Source organism: Hesperophylax consimilis, chromosome 17 (genome assembly GCF_061612785.1).
Source record: "Hesperophylax consimilis isolate HC1 chromosome 17, BYU_Hcon_1.0, whole genome shotgun sequence".
NCBI classification, from domain to species: Eukaryota; Metazoa; Arthropoda; class Insecta; order Trichoptera; family Limnephilidae; genus Hesperophylax; species Hesperophylax consimilis.
In genome coordinates this window covers 1667355-1674758 of record NC_142852.1, presented here as the reverse complement: position 1 = coordinate 1674758, position 7404 = coordinate 1667355, and positions in this window count along the sequence as shown.

Below are 7404 nucleotides of genomic sequence, written 5' to 3'. Positions count from 1 at the left end.
AAAGTCAGTAATGGGAACCCACTAAGGAGTGCCAGTGTGTAAGTAATATAACAAAAGTCAGTAATGGGAACCCACTAAGGAGTGCCAGTGTGTAAGTAATATAACAAAAGTCAGTAATGGGAACCCACTAAGGAGTGCCAGTGTGTAAGTAATATAACAAAAGTCAGTAATGGGAACCCACTAAGGAGTGCCAGTGTGTAAGTAATATAACAAAAGTCAGTAATGGGAACCCACTAAGGAGTGCCAGTGTGTAAGTAATATAACAAAAGTCAGTAATGGGAACCCACTAAGGAGTGCCAGTGTGTAAGTAATATAACAAAAGTCAGTAATGGGAACCCACTAAGGAGTGCCAGTGTGTAAGTAATATAACAAAAGTCAGTAATGGGAACCCACTAAGGAGTGCCAGTGTGTAAGTAATATAACAAAAGTCAGTAATGGGAACCCACTAAGGAGTGCCAGTGTGTAAGTAATATAACAAAAGTCAGTAATGGGAACCCACTAAGGAGTGCCAGTGTGTAAGTAATATAACAAAAGTCAGTAATGGGAACCCACTAAGGAGTGCCAGTGTGTAAGTAATATAACAAAAGTCAGTAATGGGAACCCACTAAGGAGTGCCAGTGTGTAAGTAATATAACAAAAGTCAGTAATGGGAACCCACTAAGGAGTGCCAGTGTGTAAGTAATATAACAAAAGTCAGTAATGGGAACCCACTAAGGAGTGCCAGTGTGTAAGTAATATAACAAAAGTCAGTAATGGGAACCCACTAAGGAGTGCCAGTGTGTAAGTAATATAACAAAAGTCAGTAATGGGAACCCACTAAGGAGTGCCAGTGTGTAAGTAATATAACAAAAGTCAGTAATGGGAACCCACTAAGGAGTGCCAGTGTGTAAGTAATATAACAAAAGTCAGTAATGGGAACCCACTAAGGAGTGCCAGTGTGTAAGTAATATAACAAAAGTCAGTAATGGGAACCCACTAAGGAGTGCCAGTGTGTAAGTAATATAACAAAAGTCAGTAATGGGAACCCACTAAGGAGTGCCAGTGTGTAAGTAATATAACAAAAGTCAGTAATGGGAACCCACTAAGGAGTGCCAGTGTGTAAGTAATATAACAAAAGTCAGTAATGGGAACCCACTAAGGAGTGCCAGTGTGTAAGTAATATAACAAAAGTCAGTAATGGGAACCCACTAAGGAGTGCCAGTGTGTAAGTAATATAACAAAAGTCAGTAATGGGAACCCACTAAGGAGTGCCAGTGTGTAAGTAATATAACAAAAGTCAGTAATGGGAACCCACTAAGGAGTGCCAGTGTGTAAGTAATATAACAAAAGTCAGTAATGGGAACCCACTAAGGAGTGCCAGTGTGTAAGTAATATAACAAAAGTCAGTAATGGGAACCCACTAAGGAGTGCCAGTGTGTAAGTAATATAACAAAACTCAGTAATGGGAACCCACTAAGGAGTGCCAGTGTGTAAGTAATATAACAAAACTCAGTAATGGGAACCCACTAAGGAGTGCCAGTGTGTAAGTAATATAACAAAAGTCAGTAATGGGAACCCACTAAGGAGTGCCAGTGTGTAAGTAATTAACCCTCTTCTTGGCACCGATAGAATTAAGCATCACAAAAAATATTTTTTTACATATTTGAAGTCTGTTAGGCTTCAAATTCACAAAAACAAATGAAAAATATTTTTATTGTTTTTTATATAGTTTATTTGGAGTTGTATCCTATAGGATACATTGCCAGGTTGTTACAAATCAAAATTTAAAAAAAATTACTATGGAAAATGAAAAATTATGTCTTAAAAGCTAATTAAAACTATTATTTTGTGTGATATGATAGGAAGCAATTTCTCTTATCAGTAAAACAAAGCCTTAGGCCACATTTTATGCAAAATACAGACGTTTGTCCAGAATTGCATAGTCGGCATCTTCCTTTTTCTTTATGTTCCGGAAAATGTCCGGAAAAAAAAATAAAAAAGTTATCAAACCGGACTTCTCATCATCCGGCCTGGCTTTTACCGGATTCTTTATTTTGTTTGGTGGCGTTGTGATGTTTCCGATAGGACGGCCACGTATTTTGTTTTTGTAAAGCAGACCATTTGCAATTTTTAGACGAAAATCCTTCAAACATATTATTTTTTTGCTTCCTTCTTTTTGTAGGGCCACTTCACGCCGGTAAAGTAGCCATGCGTTGTTGATAGATATATCGAGTAATTGAGAAAATATCGCCATATACCAACGATGTGTGCGAAAAGTGCATCGGTACAAAGCTATCAGCATATCGGCTAAGTCGACACCACCCATATGGGCATTGTACTGCTTTATTATTTCGGGGCAGGTGACGTCAATTTTTTTTTGTCCTGTTTTGCTACATCTTTGTATTGTAGATAATAGGTGTGAGTCTACAAATGAACTTCCAATAATGACAGCACGATTGTCAAACCAAGTGACTGCAGCCCACAGACATATGAATATTCATATGTCTATGCTGCAGCCAATTTTTTCTTCTCATCCGTCATTTGATGAAAAGCTCCTCTTCCAAGTCTCTTGAGTTGTTTATCAGGTTTAAGTTTACATCCTCGTAATCGATTTCGCCGCATGGTGCCCAGACCTAAAATTCCGTACCCATGACGAAGATGATGCAGAAGTTCAAAAGAGGTAAAAAAATTGTCAAAATATATAACAGAGCATGCCGCATTGGGAATAGACTTACTGAGAGTCAGAACGACTTTCGCCCCCATTCCAAGATTTTCTTCGTAGTTTGAAAATTCACAACCATGAAATGTTGCCTCTCCACCATACATCAAGAAGTCATATACTATGCCCGAAACCCCCGATCGGACAAACATTTTAAAGCCCCATTTTTTTAGGTTTGCTCTTTATATATTGTCGCCGGGAACCTGCTCTTGTTCCTTTGAATGGTATCATCATTTCGTCGACAGAATTTTTTATCTCTTTTTCTTTTTTTAAACTATTCTGCTTTACCAGTTCAAAAAGAGGCATTATTTTAAAATAAACATCCCCATCAACATCCTCATTGTCAACAAAATGAAGATATCTTCTGATGGACTGGTATCTTTTGAGTGGCATGATACTTGCCACTTGCTCAATTCGCATTTTTTCAGACCAATAATCAGTGTATGCTGGTAGTTTTATTAGGCCCATTAAAATTTCAATGGCCAGAAAGTCACATATCTCACTGTAGGAAGTATCAATGCATTTGCTTGATGATTGTGTGGAATACAAATTGGTGTTACAAACTAGGGCGATTTTATCTTCTCTGGAGTTGTAAAATGATTGTCACATATGTCTACTTTTGACATAAAATCTTTCTCTTTCCAATCAAAGTTCATTTTTTCTTAGGATTAACATGTCGACGTGTACGTAGTTCAGCGCTTGAGGTGTTTGCGGAAAGATCAGCAACATGAGCCATTGGTTCATTATCTTCCTCCAATGTATCATGAACAATTCCAAAGTTTGATGAGCGCACTGCAGATGAATCATCTTGTAGTTCATCATCTTCGTCACTTTCAATATCAGAATCTGCTCCCGATATTGGTATTATAGTCAGCATTTCTTCAATTTCGCGAGGCTATGGAAAAATGAAAAAATCATAATATATAGATTTCAAAGGGGTTTACTACATAATACAATAAACAATAAATACTTGACATTGTACATAAGATAATATAAACTCTTAATAACTTGGCATTGTATCTCAGGGGATACACATTCAATCAAATGTAATTCACTGCAGACTTGGCGGTGTATATCATAGGATACACACCATTTTGGAATGCAATATAAACAAGATTTGTCACATATGTTACTCAGTATATATTTTTTATTATTCTCTGAACCCTTATCAACACGAATTCATTCCTAAAATAACTAAATATCTAATAATGCAAGTAATAAATAAAGATAACTTACAGACAAATTAGTTGTGCGTCTTCTGTTGGCAGCCATCTTGCAGCGGTATGAGTTTGAACTGTCACTGTTCTTCTTAATTAAACATTAGATGGCTCTAGTGGCACTAATTATCAAGTTGAGAACATGTTAAAGCAGATTTCATTAAAATCTGTTTTACTCATGTACCAGTTTAAGTGGGAAAAAAATATGAAAACTGTGTATACTATAGGATACATTGCCAAGAAGAGGGTTAATGCGAACCCACTAAGGAGTGCATGTGTATAAGTAATATAACAAAAGTAATTAAGGGCCAGCTTTCCGCGTAAAGAATTTAGATTTGGGCAACGCCCACAAAATAGACAATATTTAGTGTTAAAAGAATCCGACAGAGGTGTCTGAATTCGTATTAGGAATAATTTTGGGGATTATTTGATAATTTAAATAACGAAATTAAATTACCGACATCTATTGCAATTTTAGAAAAACAGAACCATTTTCCACGAGTATTTGCTCGGTGCTAACTGAACGAAAGTCGAAATGAAGATGGTTCTCAAAATATGGGTTTTATTACGGATTTAATTAATTATTTTTTTTTTTTAATTTTACAAAAAACATTTACGAAAGTTATTTGTATAGGTATACAAATTACTTTACTTTACTAAAATTAATAAATATATTTTTACATCAATAAGGTTTTTCTTATATGGTTATCTTTATAGGGTGTCCGGGGGTAAAGTGCTCAAACTTCAGGAGGTTATTCTAAATGCTAGAAGAAGTAAAAAAGAAATGGAAATTATTCGAATTTCCAAATTTTTTTCACAAAAATTTATTTTCCGTAGAAGAAATTGTTTTTTTTTCTATACAAAAAATTAAACTTTTTTACTCGAAAACTATCTTAAAACGTTGGAATTCCAAAAAAAGTTTTCTTTCTTTTTTACTTGTACTATCAATTAGAATCACCTCCCGAAGTTTGTGCACTTTACCCCCGACATCTTGTATAATATGCGCAATATAATATTTATACACGTGTAATATCTACTTTTGTACATTTATATCAATTATATACACGTTTACATTTTTATGCTCATCAAATTTATTATATTATAAAGATAGATAGAAAGATCCTTAGTGCTTCCCGAGGACTTACAAATCAGAAGACTTTTTTGTAATTATTTATTTATTCATTTAAACAATTCAATAATTATAAAGAGTAATAAAACATTTAAGCAACATAAAATTACATTCTCAAATGTGAAAGGGGCTCTATTTATTTACATTTTTATGAAATTACTACTTTTAATAGTTTAAGCTTTCAGTGAACTTTCAATTTTATTTTTAACTTCTCTAAATATTATTTGTTTAAATTGTCAAATATAATTTAATCACAAACACAAGATTCACTCAAAATGAAAGATTGGTGGTTCCGAAATGTTCCCATAAATACGGTGAAAGAACCCTAAACTATAAACTTATTACCCTAAACATGCTTCGAGCGAAATGCGGATCTGGAAACCTTATCGTCAATCTGAGCATAACATATCATGAACGTCAATATAGCAACAGCCTTTGTTCTGCTGCAGTTTCATTAAATGCCGAGAGATCCGTTTACAGTCTCCAAAAAGCAATACTGGGGCACAACCCTAGAAGCAAAGCTAAATGATTGGAATACAGAAAGATAAAAACACACCATTGTCAAAAATATCTTGGCCGTAAATGATTAAATAAAATTAGATTTATTCAGGAAGGCAAGCATTACGGTGATCGATGTTAAAAATCTAACATAGCCCTAGAATAACTCCAGTATCTTTAAGAAACCTTTCTAAAAAAACTTTCCATGACAGTTAGATATACCACTCTACAACAAGACCGCGTACGGTAAAACTGTAAAAAAAATAAAGTAATAAATAACAAAATAAATATTTCACAACACAATAATTGTTGGCCGAACGACATATTCGTAAACAGGGAATTTTTATCTAAATTCTGACATCGATTTCATTCGTGTGGCCGATGAGATATTTTGCCGCATCTGGAGGATACCTACAATGTCATTTGTTAGGTACTTCTCCCCACACAAAAGTTGGCCGAACGATTTTTTTTTTCATAACAAATTTGCAATCAACTTTTACTGTTAGTTTTGGTAATGTGGCACGTCGGATATTTTCATCCCAAAAAAAATGACAGCGGAAGTCGTCGCTTTCCAGGACTCCTCGGGGGCCGAAATCTGGATGAATGCGTTTTTTTAACTAATCTTATTTGGGGTTAAAGCCCAGTACTAATTTGGTTCATGTGGCCTATGAGATGGGAGTTTTACGGTCATCGCTTGGACTATAACAAAGATATTAGAAGAACGAGATGTGCTATGCGCAGTTCGTACTGAGTGGAATTGTTTTGCCCAGTGTCGCCGGTTTTGTTCACCAATACTACTGCACACCTTCGCTTGCGCTAAGGTATCCGCACTAATACATAGAACAGATTTCTGTGCGTACACGTCCCGATACCGTTCAAAGTACCCTAATTAGGTAGTACTCCGGCTACGGTCCGGCGGCCAACATAGCATATCTCGTTCTTCTAATATCTTTGGACTATAAGGAGTGCCAGTGTGTAAGTAATATAACAAAAATATTAATAAAAAAAATTAAATAAAATACTAAAAAATAACATTAAGCAAGTTGTAATATAAATTTTTAAGTTACAGTTTAATAAACTTTAACAGCCTCAATAATAAAAATAATATAATAAAATATATAATGTTTTTAAAGCAAACATGCTTATGTTATGCCTTTAAAATATTTCTTTACATATAAAAATCTAGTTTGCGTACGTTTGCGCTCGCAAAACTCGTAAAGTAGTCGACAAGATGGTAGAAATAGTCGGGGGTGTCCGAGGAGTATTTAACGCAATGAGATACTGTGCCGAATTAATGTGGACATAATATGTCCACATTAATTATATTATATTATTATATTATAATCACAGGCTTATCGAATGCATTCTTTAACGCTCAAAATACGCTTTTGTTATGAATGATAATCAAATCATACATTTACTCTTGGCCTTGGATAAACAAGCATAGAGAGAGGGAGAGAGAGAGAGCGTTCGCCTGACCGAACGAGATAGTTCCCGACAGAGCGATAGAAATAAATTTCAGGGATTTTCAACCGCCCAGTGGAATTATAATTTTTTTTTTGTTTATTAAAGAGATATGTAAATACAAATGTTAGAGGGAGCGCGCTTATATTAAAAAAAAACGATAATAATTAGGCAAAAATGGTGAAAATATTTAATAAAAGACGAATCGTTTGAAATACAGTAAAAAAATTATCATTGCATTTAAAGATACACTGTGAATTTTTGCATGCCTATGACATATTAAGGCGAAGCTTAATGCTAAATCACTATTTTGATTAATCTTTATAACGAATTGGTGAAGGTACATTATGAATAACAAAAAATATGCTTTAGATAAATCAAAGGTGTTCCTATCGTTT